The sequence below is a fragment of the Dioscorea cayenensis genome, chromosome 10, assembly GCF_009730915.1.
Source record: "Dioscorea cayenensis subsp. rotundata cultivar TDr96_F1 chromosome 10, TDr96_F1_v2_PseudoChromosome.rev07_lg8_w22 25.fasta, whole genome shotgun sequence".
Taxonomy (NCBI): Eukaryota; Viridiplantae; Streptophyta; class Magnoliopsida; order Dioscoreales; family Dioscoreaceae; genus Dioscorea; species Dioscorea cayenensis.
Genome location: NC_052480.1, coordinates 17,828,201 through 17,847,059, shown reverse-complemented (window position 1 = coordinate 17,847,059; position 18,859 = coordinate 17,828,201). Strand labels below are relative to the sequence as shown.

The following is an 18,859-nucleotide window of genomic DNA, read 5'->3' as shown; positions in this document are numbered from 1 at the left end:
GTGCCAATTAGAATACGAGGAGGTTGGCACACACTCTAGCATCTCACACCCGACCTATGTCTTCGCGTTTGAACCTTAGCATGATTTCCTCCAAAATCAGTGCATTGTGATCCACATTGGTTTCTTTCCTTCATTATCGGCCTCATAACCCTACCTGCACAAAAGTAACATAAAAACACACATATTAGTGTAAAAACCCGAGAAAAGTAATGCTCAACATAAGGAATGAACGCTTCACATTCATTTCGCACAAGCACTTATCAAGGGCTTTCCCATTCTCTCTCAAAGGAAGAGCTATGAAGTGGCTTTATTCCTTGCCAGAAGCATCCATCATGACGTGGAATGAGATGGTCGAAGGTTTCCTTACAAGATACTTTCCTCCGGGAAAGTCGGCAAAACTTCGTAATGAGATATCATGATTTGTTAAGATGGAGCTTGAGTCCTTGTTTGAGACATGGGAATGATTCAAGGATCTCTTGAGGAATTGTCCACAACACGGATTCCTTGAATGGATGATCATTCAGACTTTTTACAACGGGTTGAATCCAAGTATAAGACAACTTTTAGATGCCACCGCAGGAGGTACAATGGGGAGTAAGACTCCTGATGAAGCCCGACAGTTAGTAGAAGAAATGGCCATGAATAGCTACCAATGGAATGCAAGAAAAAGGAAGAAAGTGGCCAGACTCCATGAGATCGATGTGGTTACGTCTTTGGCAGCCGAGGTAGAGGTAATGAGCAAGAAATTGGATAAATTGACTTCACCAAGGGTGGTCTCAATCATGAATTGTGATGGTTGTGCAGGTTCACATATGCCCTCTGATTGTAGTATTTCGATTGCTACTTCAGCCGGGACTGAACAAGTAGACTTTGTATGCAATTCGAGAAGAGTACAAGGCAATCCTTATAGTAACACCTATAACCAAGGGTGGAGAAACAACCCCAATTTCTCATGGAGTAACCAATGGCAGCAAAAGGCCATGGCACTACCGGTTTTCAACAACAACAAGCCCCAAACATGGAGAACCGAGTTTTAGGCTTGGAGACCCGGATGACCGATTTAGAGAAAGCCTTAACCAGATTTGTGCAATCATCAGATACACGGTTTCAATCGGTCGAGGCTATACTTCGCAACCACACCGCTTCATTACAGAATCTAGATAATCAAGTTGGGAAAATCACGAAGTCTCTATCAGAGAGACAACAAGGAAGCTTACTGAGTAGCACCGAGACTAACCCGAATGAACATGTAAAGGTGATCACTTTGAGAATTGGTAGTGAGGTTGAGGGTAGGCTTCCAAGTGAGAAGACCAATGTTGAAGCAACCGAGGTCGTGGAGGTTGACGAAAGGGCAAACAAAGTGAAGGAGGTGGCACCTCCACCTTACAAGCCAAGAATTCCCTACCCCTCAAGATTGAAGAATGACCAAAACGATGAGAAATATAAGAAGTTTCTGGGCTTATTTAAGCAACTGCACATAAACTTTCCTTTTTTGGTGGCATTATCTTAAATGCCTAGATATGCGAAGTTTTTTGATGGATCTTTTGAGTAACAAAAGGAAATTGGAAGATAGTGCATCCATGATCCTAGATGCCTTTTGTTCAGTGTTGTTGCAAAAGAATATGCCGAATAAGAAGAAAGACCCAGGAAGCTTCATCATCCCGTGCAACATTGGCAATTTGGGTGAAGAAATGGCATTGGTGGACTCAGGGGCTAGTATCAATGTCATGCCACATTCTTTCTTTTAGAAGCTAGGCTTGGGAGAGCCTAGGCCCACTCGGATGTCATTATAATTGGCGGACCAAACAGTGAGACATCCAAGGGGCATCATTGAAGACGTGCTTGTCAAGGTGGACAAGTATATATTTCCTATAGACTTCGTAGTGTTGAATGTCGATAAGGATGTAGATGTTCCTTTGATACTTATAAGGCCTTTCTTATGGACTTCTAAGGCTCTTATCAACATGGACAGTGGGGAGTTGACACTGAGGGTGGGCGACGACAAGTTGACCTACCACCTCACTGAAGCCATGCGAAATTATCTTGACTTTGATGATACTCTTTATTTTCTTGACACTACTGATGAACTAATTGATGAATATGTGCAGGAAATGTTGAATCCGGACCCGTAAGAGGGGTTGCTAGACCAAGAAGTGAAGGAGGAAGAAGTAATAATGCTTGGTCTAGAAGAGAAAGTACCATCTACACCGGGGATTACGAAGAAGGTGCTCCAGAAGATGAAACTGGCAAGGAGATGCCACAAGAAATGCCCCAAGGCAGTTGGGGATATGCAAGAATGGAACAAGGGTGATGAACCTTCACGTGGTAACAAGCCTGATGACTCCCTCTCTACCTACAAAAGGCTTTGCTCATCGTGCTTCCAAGTCATGGGTAAGAGGGAAACCTTCATCTATGAGCCCCTATGAGGTAAGGCAAGATACGTCAAGCTAAGTGACGTTAAACGAGTGCTCCTTGGGCCGCAACCCAAGTCTTTACTATTTTTCTAGTGTTTAGTTTAGTGTTTGTATGAATAAGGTTTTGATTGTGGGTGTCTTGATTTTTAGATGCTATTGCTGTGATTTCATGTGGATTATTTGGTGTATTCGTGTCCTTAAATTTGTTTGGCGAAGTTGTCAGTCATTTGAGCAAGTTTTTCATGTTTTCTCTGGTATACATTGTATTATAAGGTAGGCTCTGAGTGTCTTTATATGTTCAGGAATTTTTTGTAGAGCCTGTAGAGTTTTCTAAGCCGGGTGAGTCCACGCCCCGTGGGTCTTTACAGTGAGCTCATCCTGAGAGGACATAGGGGCGTGGACACACCCTTGTGAATGACCTTGTGACAGCTACATGGCTGTGGGTAATTTCTGTACAGGCGTGTGTATTCCTATAGACACTTAGAGATTTTTCCCGAGAAGACATAGGGGCATGGACTCTTCCCTGTGGATGATCTTGTGACAAACGCACGGGCATGGGTAATTTCCACACGCCCTTATGGATCTCTCCAGAAGAGCTCTCTTACATCCTGCGAATACACTGTGGTGTGTGAGTGCCCCTATGGGCTGGTATTGTGAAGGCCCACGTCCATGTGGAATTTCCACACGTGTGTGCGGTATACTTAGAGAGTTTTCTCAGGTTGGACAGAGAAGCCACAGGAGTGTGCGTCTTCCCTGTGGGTCATGCACACGGGCATAGGAAATTTCCACACGCTGTGTGCATGCATTCATAAAGGATTGAGTGTTATCCCGAGAGCACACAGGGGTGTGCATCTACTCCTGTTGGCACTCCTATGGTGTCACATGGGTGTGGGTAATTTCCAGATGCCTGTGTGAATGTGCAGAAATCATAGGGTCACATTTTTTCTTTATAAATCTCCCAAGCCGTTTTCACTATCACACTTCCAAAGACTCAAAAAAGCACTATCTCGCACCCTCCTGACCTCCTATTGTTGATTTAGAGAAGTTCACTAGAATTTCCAGCCGACTTCAAGGTTTTCAACTTCATCTTGTTTGTAAACCCTCATCTTCTTTTTTCTTCGCTCTTTCTTAATTTAATTTGATTTTCTTTGATTAAACTGGTGAATGAAACTCATTTTTGTGCTAAAAGTGGTTTACATTTGTTTTAAACGAGTTTAAAAGTGATCTGAGGGTGTATTTGTGGATTTTGAGCACAAGCAGCGTACAGCTTTCACACCCTGTAGATCCACGCGGGCATGTGGAATTTCCACACGACCGTTTGGATTCCTGCAGTATCATTTTATGAATGAATTTGATCATTTTATTTTCTTTACTTGCAGGTATGGCTCCTAGAAGAAAGAAAACAGCGGGCAAACGTCCCTAAGAGCACTCTCCCGAGCCCGAGCATATAGAATTTGCTATTCCTGAGTACTAGGCTCTGTTTGAGCATATGTCCAAGCTTAAGTTTGGTCAAACGCGGTTCCCAGATTTTGGTGTTATGTGAGAGATACAAATGGCCGATGATATGGTAGATGAGCGTGATGAGATGCTAGACGTGGGCAGTTGGCGTAGTCTGCTATCTATTCGTGACCCTGCTATTCGTATGCGGACACTGTAAGTACTCGCATCATTTGAGTTTGACACATCATACTCCAGTTTTGACAGTGGTGATGCTATACAGTTTACAATATTTCGGCAGCATTATAGTATGAGCGTCACACAGTTCTCGACTCAATTGGGGCTATACGATGAGGAATTCACAGCTACAGAGGAGTATGAGTAGCTTCCTACAGATTATCCAGGTAGCTTGACTCCTTAGTGCGCTTATCGAGTATGATGCATGGACGCCGTTTTGAGCCAGGGGTGTTGAAGGTGACTTGCCTATCTAGGCCGAGATACAGATATATACACGCCGTTCTGAGCAGATCAGTGAATGGTCGCGGGGACAGCACTGGAGTTCTGAACAGGCAAGAGTTGTTATACTTGTACTCCATGGTGTATAGCGAGCTGATTCATTTAAGACATGTTATGGCAGAGTATCTGAGACATCAGGGACAGTACACCAAGATCAGCATCCTCTTTTCTGGACCATACATTATGAGGCTCATCATGGGTATGGGCCTATTGGATGTTATTAGAGGGGCCGAGAAGGCGATCACACCTGTCTCCTCGGGTATAAAGACAATTAGACAGATGCATATATTGCGCAAGTATGGGCCGGGAGTGAATGCATTGATTATGCCAGACCTAGAGGTAGTAGGGGGAGAAGTGGATGTAGCCGAGGGGTCACAGCATGCTTTCATGCCTCAGCTCGAGCAGATTGAGACTGATACACCACATACAGCGTTCGAGCCCCTACCAGTTCAGATATTCTCTCCGACTCGGACCCATGATCGATTTGAGAGGCTCGAGAGTGCAGTAGAGGTATTACAGGCAGATTGGCTGAGTTTTACGCTACACAGGCTGTGAACCACACAATGGTCATGGTGCGTTTTGACATCATATAGCAGCTACAAGAGCGAGACGCAAGATCATCATTTATAATGCAACCCATGACTCCCCAGGCATCTACAACACCATCATCACCCGTCGAAGCACCAGTCGATCCACCAGCATCATCTTCTTCACCGATAGTAGCAGCAACAGAGTCCACCGCCAATCACACCGACGCTTGAGGCATCTTTAGTTTTCTTTCATTTTATTTCTCGTATTTTACTTTTGCATGTTATTTTGGACTTGTATACTCAGAAAAGATTTTCCTTCTGAGTTTATCTTTTATTTTATCTAGAGTTGTATACATTGCTATATCTTTTATATACTCGAGTTGTTTTTGTTTATTAAGCTTCACTAAATCCCCCTTGTATATGCATGCAGATGGTCTTATTAGTGTGGGAATTGAGAACTAGTCATGGACACAACGAAGGTATCTTTATACTTGGCCGTGTGTGCTTCACAACCTGTTGGAACTTCAATCCCAAGGATTTAGCTCTATCAAATGCAACATTAGGAGGCAGGGGAGTATTGTTTCAATTGACACTCCCACATATATGCTTGATTGTTATACTTTTTAGTGTGCTTGCATGTGTACATTTAGGGCAATGTACAACTAAAAGTGTGTGGGGAAGGGAAATCACAATGCATATGTCCTTTACATAAGTTTTGTTTGACATACATGCTTACGTAGCCAATGGCGGTTGACACGTCTGAATATGTGTGTAAACCGTAAGTGCAAGGGTGTCGAAGTAATAATACCCCGGTGAGAGGGTAGTCGAATCCATAGGGAATAGTGCTTAGAACCACCAAGATTGCTATTTAACTAGAATAAAAATATGTTGAAAGTGATGTGAAAACAAACTCAATGCAAATGAAAATAAGAAAAGATAAAGGAGCCGCAAGTAAAAGATAGGGGAGGCAATCGACGATAAATGGGGTCTCTGGATATTAATCCGCCTAGGACAATCATTTCAAGTGCAAGAACCCTCTATTATACTTCCTAATTGATGCAATAATGAGTCGTGGAAATCCTTAATTACATGATCCTAAATCTAAGGTCAATCATGCCTAACTCTATACATGTCCTGGAGGAGAGATTGAATAACCTCTCAACCTTGCACTCGCATAGAATTGCAATAAACTTTAGGGATTCCAAGTGATAAACCCTATTCCTATGTGTAGACTTAACCCTTTGGTTCAGGTGGAAGATCCCTAGCCACAATTAAGCCCTAGGTTCTAAAATCACTTCAACGTTTCACTCCGTTGCACTCGCAACTAAGCCCCAGCGGAAGGTCATCCCTTAGCCCATTCACTCTACTATGGCCGAAAAGAACTCTTGGAATGTGAAGGTAGGATAGGTCACACCGGAGGGGAAAGAGGACGCTCTGCTACCTCTCTACTCACCCTCTCAACCCTCTCTAATCTAGTTTTGTCTAACTCTCATTGTGTGTCACTCACTCACAAGAATTACCAACAAGAACTCTCAACCTTAGTGTCACTCTTGGGGAGTATTCATACAATCAAGTCACCAAGATTGGAACTCATAATAAACATCAATTAATTGAAAGCATAATAAAGAGATTCAATAAAACAAATACATCCTATGGTTCACAAATACGCAAGTACGCACTAGGGGTTTAGCTCTCCATGGACCAAAATACAATAGATAATGAAATCAAAAGTAAAGAGATACAATCCATGAATGAAACCCATTGTGTTCGTGTTAAAGTTCTTATAGATCGGCCGCTTCTTCTTCAAAGGTCCCCTCGTCAAACCTAGGGCACACCTCGCCGGATCGGTATCGATGAAAGCTCCCCTAATAGCTCTCTTCCGAAGGAAACGCAGTGTCGAAGGCCGTCAAACCTCTCCAAAGCCTTGCCAAAGCCTCTCCAAACCCTAGCTGCCGGCGTCTCAAAAGATGGCTAAAGGTGGAAGAAAAGATAGTGGAAAAGATAGAGAAAAGAATGCTGAAATCGAAGCTGAATTCGGCTTTTAATGGGCTAGAATCGGGAATCCACACGCCCGTGTGGATTCTCTATTTTACTGTTTTCTCGGTCGGCTATGAACAGTACTGGTACAGTATTCTTGCTACAGTGCCTACTATAGTACCATCCCGAAATACTCCCGAATCCATGCTTTCATTGATGTAACGCAAATGGGCACACATTTACGTCGTGGATCACTTTGCTTCTTCAATAACGGACATGTTGATGGAGATCTTGTTCTATATGCATAAGTCGGAATGCTTGAATGTGACTGCCCTTGTGCCCCTCGAAATAGTTGTGCTAACTCGAATACGAGGAGGTTTGGACACATTCCAGCATCTCGAACCCGACCTATGTCTTCGCGTTTGGACCTTATCAAGATTTCCTCCAAATTGGTGCATTACGACCCACATTGGCTTTTTTCTCTCATAATCAGTCTCACAACCCTACCTACGTGAAAGTAACATAAATACACACATATTAGCGTTAAAACCCGAGAAAAGTAATGCTCAACACAAGGAAAGAACACTTCGTATTCTTATCGCACAAGCACTTATCAAACTCCCCCATACTTAGGCTTTTGCTTGTCCTCAAGCAAAAATTAAAACATTAATGCATAGACAAAGGAAATATTGGAAGGGCTTGGCCTTAGGAAAACCAAAGCACACAAAGAGAGCATTTTACAAGTAAGGGAAATTTCAACACTAAATACGAAAAAATCAATGTTCTTAGCTAAAAAGTTGAATAAAAAAGGACGGCAAACCCGAAATCTTATAAGTGTGCGCACTCACTCCAAACAACCCAAAGTGTACTCCTCAATGCTCTAAGTACAAGGAACTTATTTATCTACAAAAAAATAACAAAATTTTTCAAAGGTGGTAGTAGCTTCACACATCCTCTAAGGTAGCCCTTTCCCAAGCGGCCGCTAAGGTGGCTTTCACACTTTCGAGGTGGTAGCTCTTTCTACCGGAGTGGTAGCTTTCACTCATCCTATGAGATAGCTCTTTCTTTCATTAGGGCATAACTAGTATCTGACTTATGAGAGTAGCTTCATACTTTATAGGAGGTAGCTCTTTCCACCCAACAACCACAAATAAACAATAAAACTATTTTGTTCGTTCTTTTCATTTTTTTCATTTTTTTTTGTTTTCAAAATTAACATAAGAAACAGCTAAAACTAGTCCCTTATACATCAAACATAAGTTTCCAAAAGAGTTCAAAGAGTGAGTAGTGCAACAAGTGTCGATCGGGCAAAAATTCCTAGAAATTCAAGAAAAACTAGAGCATGAAAACATTCATTGTTAAAAATTCTCCTAAACTCAATAATACAATTAGTACAACTAAGGTGAACCGCCAATGGCTATGTGAGCATAATATCAATCAAAACTAGTATAAAAGAGATGGGTGCACTATGAAACTCCCCCCACAATTAAGTTGTACATTGTCCCCAATGTACATATTCAAGCTCATTCATAATGTAAATCAATTAAATTAAAATGTGGGAGAAGTAATCAAAACAATACTCCCCTGACTCTTAGTGTTGAATTTGATGGAGCTAAGTCCTTGGGAGTGTTGTTCCAACGGGTTGTGAAGCTCACACGGCCAAGTGCCGAAACACCTTGGTCGTGCCCATGACAAAGTCTAAATTCCCATGATGACAAGACTATCTGCACACATACACGAGGGGGGTTCCAAGAAGCTCAATAAAAACAAAAATAACTAAAGTATATAAAAGACAAGACAATGAATACTCGAGATACACAATAAACTCAGAAGGAAAGTCCTTTCTGAGTAAACAAGTCCAAAATAGAATGCGGAAGTAAAAGACGAGGAAAATAAAATCAAGTGTCGATGTCACCCACTAGATCCTATACTGCTGCTGGTGCTAGATCAAAGGGTGCTGGTGGAGGTGGTGAAAGAGGTGCCGGAGATGTCGAGGGGGCCTGAGGAGTCCTCGGCCGCAGGACAAATGACGAGCCGATGTCTCGCTCTAATGTGTTGAAACGTGCCATGAACTCCGTATACTTGTGCCGCCTGCGCAACCCTAATATCGACAATCTCAACTCAGGCCTCTGCTACCTCTATCTGTATCACCCCCACAGCGCTCTCGAGCCTTTCAAAGTAATCCTGGACTCGGGATGGTGAAATCATGCGCACGGTGGGTGGGTCCTCTGTCACCGGAGGTGACTCTGTCTCCATAGGTGCTAACTGATACTCGAGGGCAGGCTGGGAACCCTCGGCATCATGTCCCTCCTCCTCAGCTATCTCTGGGACCGGTAGAACCAAAGCATAAACCCCCGTCTGAACCATACGGACCATATCCATCAATCTCATCGTCTCCAGGCTCAGTGACGCAGGTATAGTCGTCTTCTCGACCCCGCGAATCACGCCCAAGAGACCCATACTTAGAGCTAATCTCGTAATGTATGGACCCGAGAAGATCGCTCCCAATCTGGCATACTAGCTCTAATGTCGAATGTACTCAGCGACGATGTGCCCTAGATGGATCGGTATGCACTGCATCATCGAATATAAGTACAGAAGCTCCTACCAGCTTGGAACACCAGTGCTATCACCACGACCATTCACTGACCTGCTCATGATGGCATGTAGATATCGATATGCAGGTTGGGAAAGACACGTGGCCTTGGACACCTCCGGCTCATACTGGCCCTGACCACATAATGCTCAGTAAGCTCTCTGTGGGGTCAGAGCTTTAGGATAATTAGTCGGTAACTAAGAGTACTCCTCAATGTCTATAAATGCCTCCTCGTACAAGCTGAGCCGAAATGAAAACTGAGTCATACTCAGACTATAGTGATGTCTAAGTGCTCTGAACTGAACTACGTCGAGGTCGTAGAATCTTGTATAGGATCTGTCAAACTCGAATGACGAAAAAACCTCAAGGACGTGTGAGAAATACCCACGCCCGTGCGCCCGACCTATAGGGGTAGCCTTACGCCCCTGTGGCTACTCTGGACATCCGAGAAAAATTGTTAAGTGTTCCGCATGGGCGTGGGCATTCACAAGCCCAACTCATAGGGACAAGCGCATGCCCCTGTGACTTCTCGGGATGAAGAGAGCTCCTCAGCAGAGATTCGCACGGGCGTGTGGAAATTACCCATGCCCGTGTGGTTTTCACAAGGTCACCCACAGGGATGAGTCCACGCCCCTGTGTGCTTTCGAGAAAATCTACCAATCTCTGTAGGAATTCACACGCCCATGCAGAAATTACCCACAGGCGTGCGAGAATTACATTGTCATTCAAAGGGGCGAGTCCACACCCCTGTGCCTTCTCTGGATGAGCTCGCTATACAAAACCACGGGCGTGTGTTAAATCCACATACCCGTGTGTTTTCTCTGGATCCCTTAGAAAATTCTACAGGCTCTGTAGAAAATTTCTGAACATGTTTAGACACTTAGAGCCTGCCCCAATATGCAGTTTATACTTGAGAAAAGCATGAGAAATACCTCAAACGACCAAAACTTCACCAAATTCACATGAAAACACACAACAATTTATTCAAGCAACACTAAACTACCAAATTAAGAAAATAGTAAACACTTGGGTTGCCTCCAAGAGGTGCTTGTTTAATGTCACTTAGCTTGACGTACCTTGTCTTACCTCACGGGGGCTCATAGATGAAAGTTGTTCTCTTACCCATGGCTTGGAAACATGATGAGAAAAATCTCTTGAGGGTAGAGGGTGAATTGTCGGGCTTGGGACCGCCTAGTAATGATTCACCCAGTTTGGCGCACATCTCCAACAGCCTTGGAGCGTTTCCGGTGGCATCTCCTAGCCCTCTTCAATTTTTGGAGCATCTTCTTCAAGATCCCCATGGTAGATGGTTGACAAGGTCATCTTGCGTATATCCCGCAAGTGCACGGGTTTGTCAAATTAATAATCCCGGGTGAGCGGGTATCGAATCCACAGGGAGTAGGGAATAAAAATAATTAATTCGATTCTTAGCTATGTGAAAGATCAATGATGATGAGTGTGACGATGATTCAATTCTCAACAATAAAAGCAACAAGTAAGAGAGCAAAAGTAAAGAAGGGGATAAGGCAATCGATAAAGATGGGGTACCCGGATAATGCCCCGGCTAGGAAAATTGTTTCAAGTGCAAGAACCCTCTATTATGCTTCCTAATCAATGCAATGGTGAGTCGTGGAAATCCTTAATTACATAGTCCCAAATCTAAGGTCAACTATGCCTAACTCTATACATGTCCCGGAGGAGAAATCGAACAATCTCAACACCTCGCACTCGTATAGAGTTGCAATGAGCTCTAGGGATTCCATGTGATAAATCTCTTCCTAATTATAGACCTTACCTTTTGGTCCAAGTGGAAGGTCTCTAACCACAATTGAGCCCAAGATACTATGATCACCACAACGCTTCACTCCTTTGCACTCGCAACTAAGCCCCAACTTAGGGTCATCCATTAAACCATTCACTCTATTATGGCCATAAAGAACTCGAGGAACGGAGGTAGAATCTATCACGTCGGAGGAGAAAGGGGACGCTCCTGTAGCTCTCGACTCAGCCTCTCAACCCTCTCCAACCTAGCTTTGTCTAACGCTCGTGGTGTGTCACTCACTCACAAGGTTACCAACAAGAACTCTCAACCCTAGTGTCACTCTAGGGGAAATGTTCATACAATCAAGCATTCAAGGTTGGAACTCACAGTAAACATCAATTTATTGAAAGCATAATAAACAGATTCAAAGAAACGAATACATCCTAGGGTTCACAAATACCCGAGTACCCACTAGGTGTTTAGCTCTCCATGGAGCTAAGTACAATCAAAGAAATAGAATGTAAAAGCAATGAATCCATAAAGAAACCCCCTCGATGGTCATGTCGATGGTCTTGTGGAGAGTCCTCTACTCGTCGCAAGGGATCCTTTGTCCAGCTTAGAATACACCTCGCCGGATTTGTGCCGACGAAAGCTCTTCCAATAACCTTCTTCCAAACGACGCATGATGTCGAAGCCGTAGAACCTCTCCAGAAACCTAGCTAATGCCCCTCAAAACCCTAGCCGAAGCCCTCTCTCAAGTTGCGGAAAAGATGGAGAAAAAAAAATTCTTTCCTTCATACTTGGCCTCACAACCCTACCTGCACGAAAGTAACATAAAAACACATATATTAGTGTAAAAACCTGAGAAAAGTAATGCTCAACATAAGGAATGAACGCTTCGCATTCATATCGCACAAGCACTTATCAAACTCCCCCACACTTAAGCTTTTGCTTGTCCTCAAGCAAAAATTAAAACGTTATGTGCATCAATGAAGAAAATATTGAAAGTGCTTGGCCTTAGGTTCACCAAAATATACAAAGAGAGCATTCTACAAGTGAGGGAAATTTTAACACTAAATACGAAAAATCAATGCTCTAGCTAAAAGCTTGAATCAAAAAGGAAACAATACCCGAAATCGTGTACGTGTGTGAAGTCACTCAAAAATAACCGAAGGTATACTCCTCAAAGTTCTAAGTACAAGGGACTTATTTATCTAAAAAAGTGACAACAATTTCAAAGATGGTAGTAGATTCACACATCCTCTAAGGTAGCCCTTTCCAAAGCAGCCGCTAAGGTGGCTTTCACACTTTCAAGGTGGTAGCTCTTTCTACCGGAGTGGTAGCTTTCACTCATCCTATGAGATAGCTCTTTCTCTCATTGGGGCATAACTAGTATCCGACTTATGAGAGTAGCTTCATAATTCAGAGGTGGTAGCTCTTTCCACACATCAAGCACAAATAAATAATAAAACTATTTTTTTTTTTAGAATTTAACACAAGAAACAACTGTAACTAGTCACTTTAACATCGAACTTGAGTTTCCAAAAGAGTTTAAAAAGTGAGTAGTGCACTAAGTGTAAATCGGGCAAAAATTCCTAGAAATTCAAGCAAGCACTAGAGCATGAAAACATTCAATGTTAGAAATTCTCCTAAACTCAATAATACAATCCTTGCAACTAAGGTGAACCGCCATTGGCTATGTGAGCATATAACAATCAAGAACAATAGAAAAGATGTGTGCACTATGAAACTCTCCCCCACACTTAAGTTGTACATTATCCCCAATGTACACATTAAAGCTCACTCAAAATATATATCATTCAAAAGCAAATGTGGGAGAAGCAATCAAAACAATACTCCCCTGACTCCTAGTGTTGCATTTGATGAAGCTAATTCCTTGGGAGTAGTGCTCCGACGGGTTGTGAAGCTCACACGGCCAAGTGCCTCAGCACCTTGGCCGTGCCCATGACTAAGTCTCAATTCCCAAGAAAACAAGACCATCTACACGCATACACGAGGGGGTTCAGAGAAGTTCAATAAAAACAAAATATCTCAAGTATATATAAAAGATAGACAATGAATACAACTCGAGATGCAAAATGAAAATAAACTCAGAAAGAGAATCCTTTTTGAGTGAAAAAAGTCTAAAATAAAATACATAAAAGAAAAAGAACTAAAAATCAAATGTCGGTGTCACCGTCGAGCTCAGTTGCTGCTGCTGCTGCTGTGGGTCCACCGATGCCGGGGTAGGGGATGAGGGTGCAGGAGGAACTGAGGGGGCCTGAGGAGTCCTCGGCCGTAAGACAAATGATGAGGCGACGTCGCGCTCTAAGATCTGCTGTAATACGTCGAAACGTGGCATGAACTCTATGTACTGAGTGGCCTGCGTATCCCTAATCTCTGCAATCTCGGCTCAAGCCTCAGATACCTCAGTCCGTATCACACCCAAAGCGCTCTCGAGCCTCTCAAAGTGATCATAAGCTCGAGATGGTGAAAATATACGCACGGGGGGTGGTTCCTCTGCCACTAGAGATGCCTCGGTCCCATCAGGACTGGCTGAGGCTCGAGAGCGGGCTGAGATGCCCCGGCTTCATCACCCTAATCCTCGGCTATCTCCGGAGCTGGTAGCACTAATGCAAAAACCCATGTCCGTACCCTGCGGACCATGCCCATCAACCTCATCGTCTCTAGGCTCAGGGGAGCAGGTATACTCGTCTTCTTGGCCCCGCGAATAGAATCCAAGAGACCCATACCTAGCACTAATCTCGTAATGTAGGGGCCCGAGAAGATCGCTCCCAGTCTAGCATAGTGCCCCTGATGTCTGATGTACTCTGCCATGATGTGCCCTAAGTGAATCGGTACGCACTGCACCATTGAGTACAGATACAATAATTCCTGTCGGCTCAGAACACCAATGCTATCACCACGGCCATTCACCGACCTACTCATGATGGCATGTAAATATCTATATGCAGGTCAGGAAAGGCACGTGGCCTTGGACACCCCCGGTTGGTACTCACCCAGACCATATAGCACTCCGTAAGCTCTCTGCGAGGTCATGGTTCCAGGATAATTAGTCGGTAACTTAGCGTACTCCCCCGTATCTGTGAATGCCTCCTCATACAAGTAAAGTCGTACTGAAAACTGAGTGACTCTCAAGGTATGGTGGTGTCCAAATACTCTAAACTGAATGGTATCCAAACTGTCGAAGCTTGTGTAAGATCTGTCAAATTCGAATGATGATAGTACCTCTAGTGCAGACTCTCGGATGGCGAGCTCTCTAATCGTCAATAACTGCCGCCAACCACCTACTGAAACGAGATCCTCTACCTCATCAGCGAACGCATCTCCCTGCTGTAGATCTCGCAGTATAGTCGTGTCTAGAAATCGAGTCTGTCTGAACCAGAGTCTCGACAAGCGCTCATAGTGAACCTGATGCTCTGGAATCGCAAACCTCATGCCCTCAGGCTAAGGGGATGACTCACGCGGCCTCTTATCAGCTTGCTTCTTCGATCGAGGTGCCATAATCTGCAAAATTTGAAACAAAATCGATCAAACAAGTTGATAAAATAATATTGCAGAAATCCACACGGTCGTGTGGAATTTCCGCACGCCCGTGTGGATCCACGGGGCGTGAAAACCGCACGACCGAGCTCCAAAAATCCAACAATACAACTTAAAAATACTTCTAACTTCGTTCTAAACATCAATCATCCTTCTAATTGAAGAAACGAAGCATTATTAACCAGATTAATCGATGGAAACCATGAATTGGCAAAGAAAATGATGAATAGGGCTTACCGACGAGATTGGATGAGAAAATGAAGAACCGGCCAAAAAACCTCGCAAAAATCCTATCAATGTAGCGCTATGAAATCGGAGAACGATGTGAGAGTGTTTTCAGATGAATAGAGGTCGTGAAGTGTGAGAGAAACTAATCTTCTTTAAAAGGACTCGCGACCCTTGATGTTCTGTGCATCCACACGGCCGTACGGTAATTACCCACGCCCGTGCACTTCATTACAAAAGAGCCACAGGGGCGCACGCATGCCCCTGTGCGTTCTCGGGAAAACACTCCTTCGACTCTGACTGCTATCGCACGGGCGTGTGGAAAATACCCACGCCCGTGAGTCCGACCCACAGGGGAAGCCGCACGCCCCTGTGGCTTCTCTGGACATCCGAGAAAAATACCAAGTGTTATACACGCCCGTGCGAAAATTCCACACGGGCGTGGACATTCACATGCCCAACTCACAGGGGCAGCCGCACGCCCCTGTGTTTTCTCGGGATGGAGAGAACTCCTCTACAGAGTTTCGCACGGGCGTGTGGAAATTACCCACGTTCGTGCATGGTTCACAAGGTCACCCACATGGGCGAGTCCACGCCCCTGTGTGCTCTCGGGAAAATTCGCCAAACCCTGCAGGAATTCACACGTCTATGCGAAAATTACCCACGGGCGTGTGACAATCGCATGGTCATTCACAGGGGCAGCCGCACGCCCTGTACCTTCTCTAGATGAGCTCGCAATGCAAATCCACGGGTGTGCGGAAATTCCACACGCCCGTGTGTTTTCTCTGGATGACTTAGAAAAATCTGCAGGCTCTGCAGAAAATTTCTGAACATGTTTACACACTCAGAGCCTGCTCTATTATGCAATTTTTTACCAGTGAAAAACATGAAATAGAGCTCAAACGACCAAACTTCGCCAATTCCACATGAAAACACACGATTAAAATTCAAAGTTCACAAGGAAATCTCAGCACAAGCATCTAATAAATTAAGACACCAACACTTAACAAATTATTCATGCAAACAAACTAAACTAAAGCTAAGAAAATAGTAAAGACTTGGGTTGCCTCCCAAAAGGCGCTTGTTTAACGTCACTAAGCTCGACGTACCTTGTCTTACCTCACGGGGGTTCATGAATGAAAGTTGCCCTCTTACCCATGACTTGAAATCATGATGTGCAAAGTCTCTTGAGAGTAGAGGGTGTATTATTGGGCTTCGGATCACCTAACAATGATACGTCCAACTTCTTCGGTTCACGTACGTCTCCAACAGCCTTAGAGTGTTTCTGGTGGCGTCACCTAGCCCTCTTCATTTTCCAGAGCACTTTCTTCAAGATCCCCGGGGTCGATGGTACTTCTTCCGTCGATCCAAGTATCATTACATCTTCATGTCCCTCCTCTTGGTCGAACAAACCATCATACGGATCCGGATTGAACATCTCCTGTATGTATTCATCAACAATATCATCAGTAATGTCTAGAAAATATAAAGTATCATCGAAATCGAGAGAATACCGCATGGCCTCAGCAAGGCGGTATGTGAGCTTGTCATCTCCAACTCTCAATGTGAGCTCTCCACCGTCCATGTCAATTAATGCTTTGGAAGTCTGCAAGAACGGTCTCCCAAGTATCAAGGGTACATCCGCATCCTCATCAACATCTACCACTACAAAGTCAACCGGAAAAATGAACTTGTCCACCTTGACAAGCACGTCTTCAATGATGCCTCTCGGATGTCGTACTGTTCGGTCCACTAGTTGCAAAGTCATCATAGTAGGCCTAGGCTCAACTAAGCCTAGCTTTTGAAAGAAGATGTATGGCATGACGTTGATACTTACCCCTGAGTCCGCTAATGCCATTTCTTCACCAAGATTGCCAATATTACACGGAATGATGAAGCTTCCCGGGTCTTTCTTCTTATTCGGCATGTTCTTTTGCAATACCGCGAGCATGAAGCATCTAAAATAACTGAAGCACTCTCCTCCAACTTCCTCTTGTTAGTCAACAAGTTTATCAAGAACATCACATACTTAGGCATTTGGGCCAATGCCTCAACAAAAGGAATATTAATGTGGAGTTGCTTGAACAAACACATGAACTTCTTCTACTGTTCATCCCCTTGGTCATTTTTCAATCTAGAGGGATAAGGGATTCTTGGCTTGAAAGATGGGGGTACCACCTTTTTCTCTTTGCTCGTCTCCTCTTCCACCTCTATAACCTCGAGTGGGTGTTCTTTTGGCTTCTCACTCAGAAGCCTACCTTCAACCTCACGACCACTTCTCAAAGTGATCGCCTTCACATGCTCTCTAGGGTTGGTCTCTGTATTACTCGGCAATCTTCCATGTGACCTTTCAGAGAGAGACTTCATAATTTGACCCACCTAATTTTCAAGGTTATGCAAAGAGGCGGTGTGGTTGCAAAGTGTAGCCTCGACTGATTCAAACCTAGTATTTGCAGATTGCACAAATCTAGCCAAGTGCTTCTCTAGGTCAGTCATTCGGGTTTCCAAACCTGAGACTCTGTTTTCCACCTGAGGGGCTTGTTGTTGTTGGAAACCCGGTGCCACCATGGCCTTTTGTGGACCTTGATTACTCCATGTGAAATTGTGATGATTCTTCCAACTCGAGTTGTAGGTATTGCTATATGGGTTTCCTTGAGGTCTCATGCCATTACCTACAAAATCAACATTCTCCACCGAAAAAACATCACCAATAGAGATCGGGCAATCGGAGGGAGCATGTCCTCCACAACACACGGTGCAATTAGTCATGGCCGCCACTCTATTTGAAGTTAGAAGATCTAACTTTTTACTCAAATTTTCCACTTGGGCCGCCAATGAAGTTACCACATCTATCTCATGGAGACCCGGCCACCTTTTTCTTCTCCTAGAATTCCATTGGTAGTTGTTTAACCCCATTTCTTCAATCAACGACGGGCCTCATTGGGGGTCTTGCTACCTAAGGTACCTCCTGCTGCCGCATCCAAGAGTTGCCTTGTACTTTGGTTAAAACCATTGTAAAAGGTTTGACCAATCATCCACTCCGGGAATCCATGTTGCGGGTACTTCCTCAGGAGCTCCTTGAACCTTTCCCATGTCTCAAATAGAGACTCCAATTCCAACTAAACAAAGGATGAGATCTCGTTCCTAAGCTTTGCTGATTTTCCGGGAGGGAAATAACGGGTTAGAAAAGCTTCCACCATCTCCTCCCACGTGGTAATTGACGCTTTAGGTAACGATTGTAGCCATCGCTCCGCACTGCCCTTTATGGAAAATGGGAAGGCTCTCAATTTGATGGCATCATCCGTCACCCCATTTATCTTCAGCATATCACACACCTCGAGAAAGCTCTCTATGTGACTGTTTGGATCCTCATCGGCCAAACCATTGAATTGTGTGGACTACTGCAACATGTGGATGAATGCCGGCTTCAACTCAAAGTTCTGAGCTGTAATCGGGGGATGCACAATACTCGATTGTGTCCCCAACACTGAAGGTCTGGCATAATCGGATAATGTTCGCTATTGCTAATTTTATTCTGCCATGTTTTCAGATTCTTCTACTTCCAAATCAAATTTGGATTACACTTTGTTCTTGCACGAGGTTCTTTTCCCTTTTTCTTCTAAGTGTACGTTCAAGCTCGGGATCCCCTTCAATCAATATTGAGGGATTCCCTCGGGTCATAACCTGTAGCTGCAACCAAAAAGAAAGAAAAAGAAATCAAAACGATGATAGAATAAGAAGATATGAAATAAAATGTATGGTGAAATAGCTAAGAAAACAAAGTGCAAAGTATCTCTAAACGCCTATTCCCCGGCAACGGCGCCAAAAACTTGACAAG

The 18,859-nt window shown here is 44.0% G+C and overlaps 2 non-coding genes across 2 annotated transcripts; one reads left to right on the top strand and one right to left on the bottom strand.

Annotated features, from left to right (window-relative positions):
• Nucleotides 1–395: 395 nt before the first annotated feature.
• LOC120271199 lies at nt 396–502 on the bottom strand. The gene has a single exon (XR_005539820.1). It is a non-coding gene; the product is annotated as a small nucleolar RNA R71 (small nucleolar RNA).
• Nucleotides 503–18,066: 17,564 nt separating this feature from the next.
• On the top strand, nt 18,067–18,173 carry LOC120271236. Its single transcript, XR_005539856.1, has one exon. It is a non-coding gene; the product is annotated as a small nucleolar RNA R71 (small nucleolar RNA).
• Nucleotides 18,174–18,859: the final 686 nt, after the last annotated feature.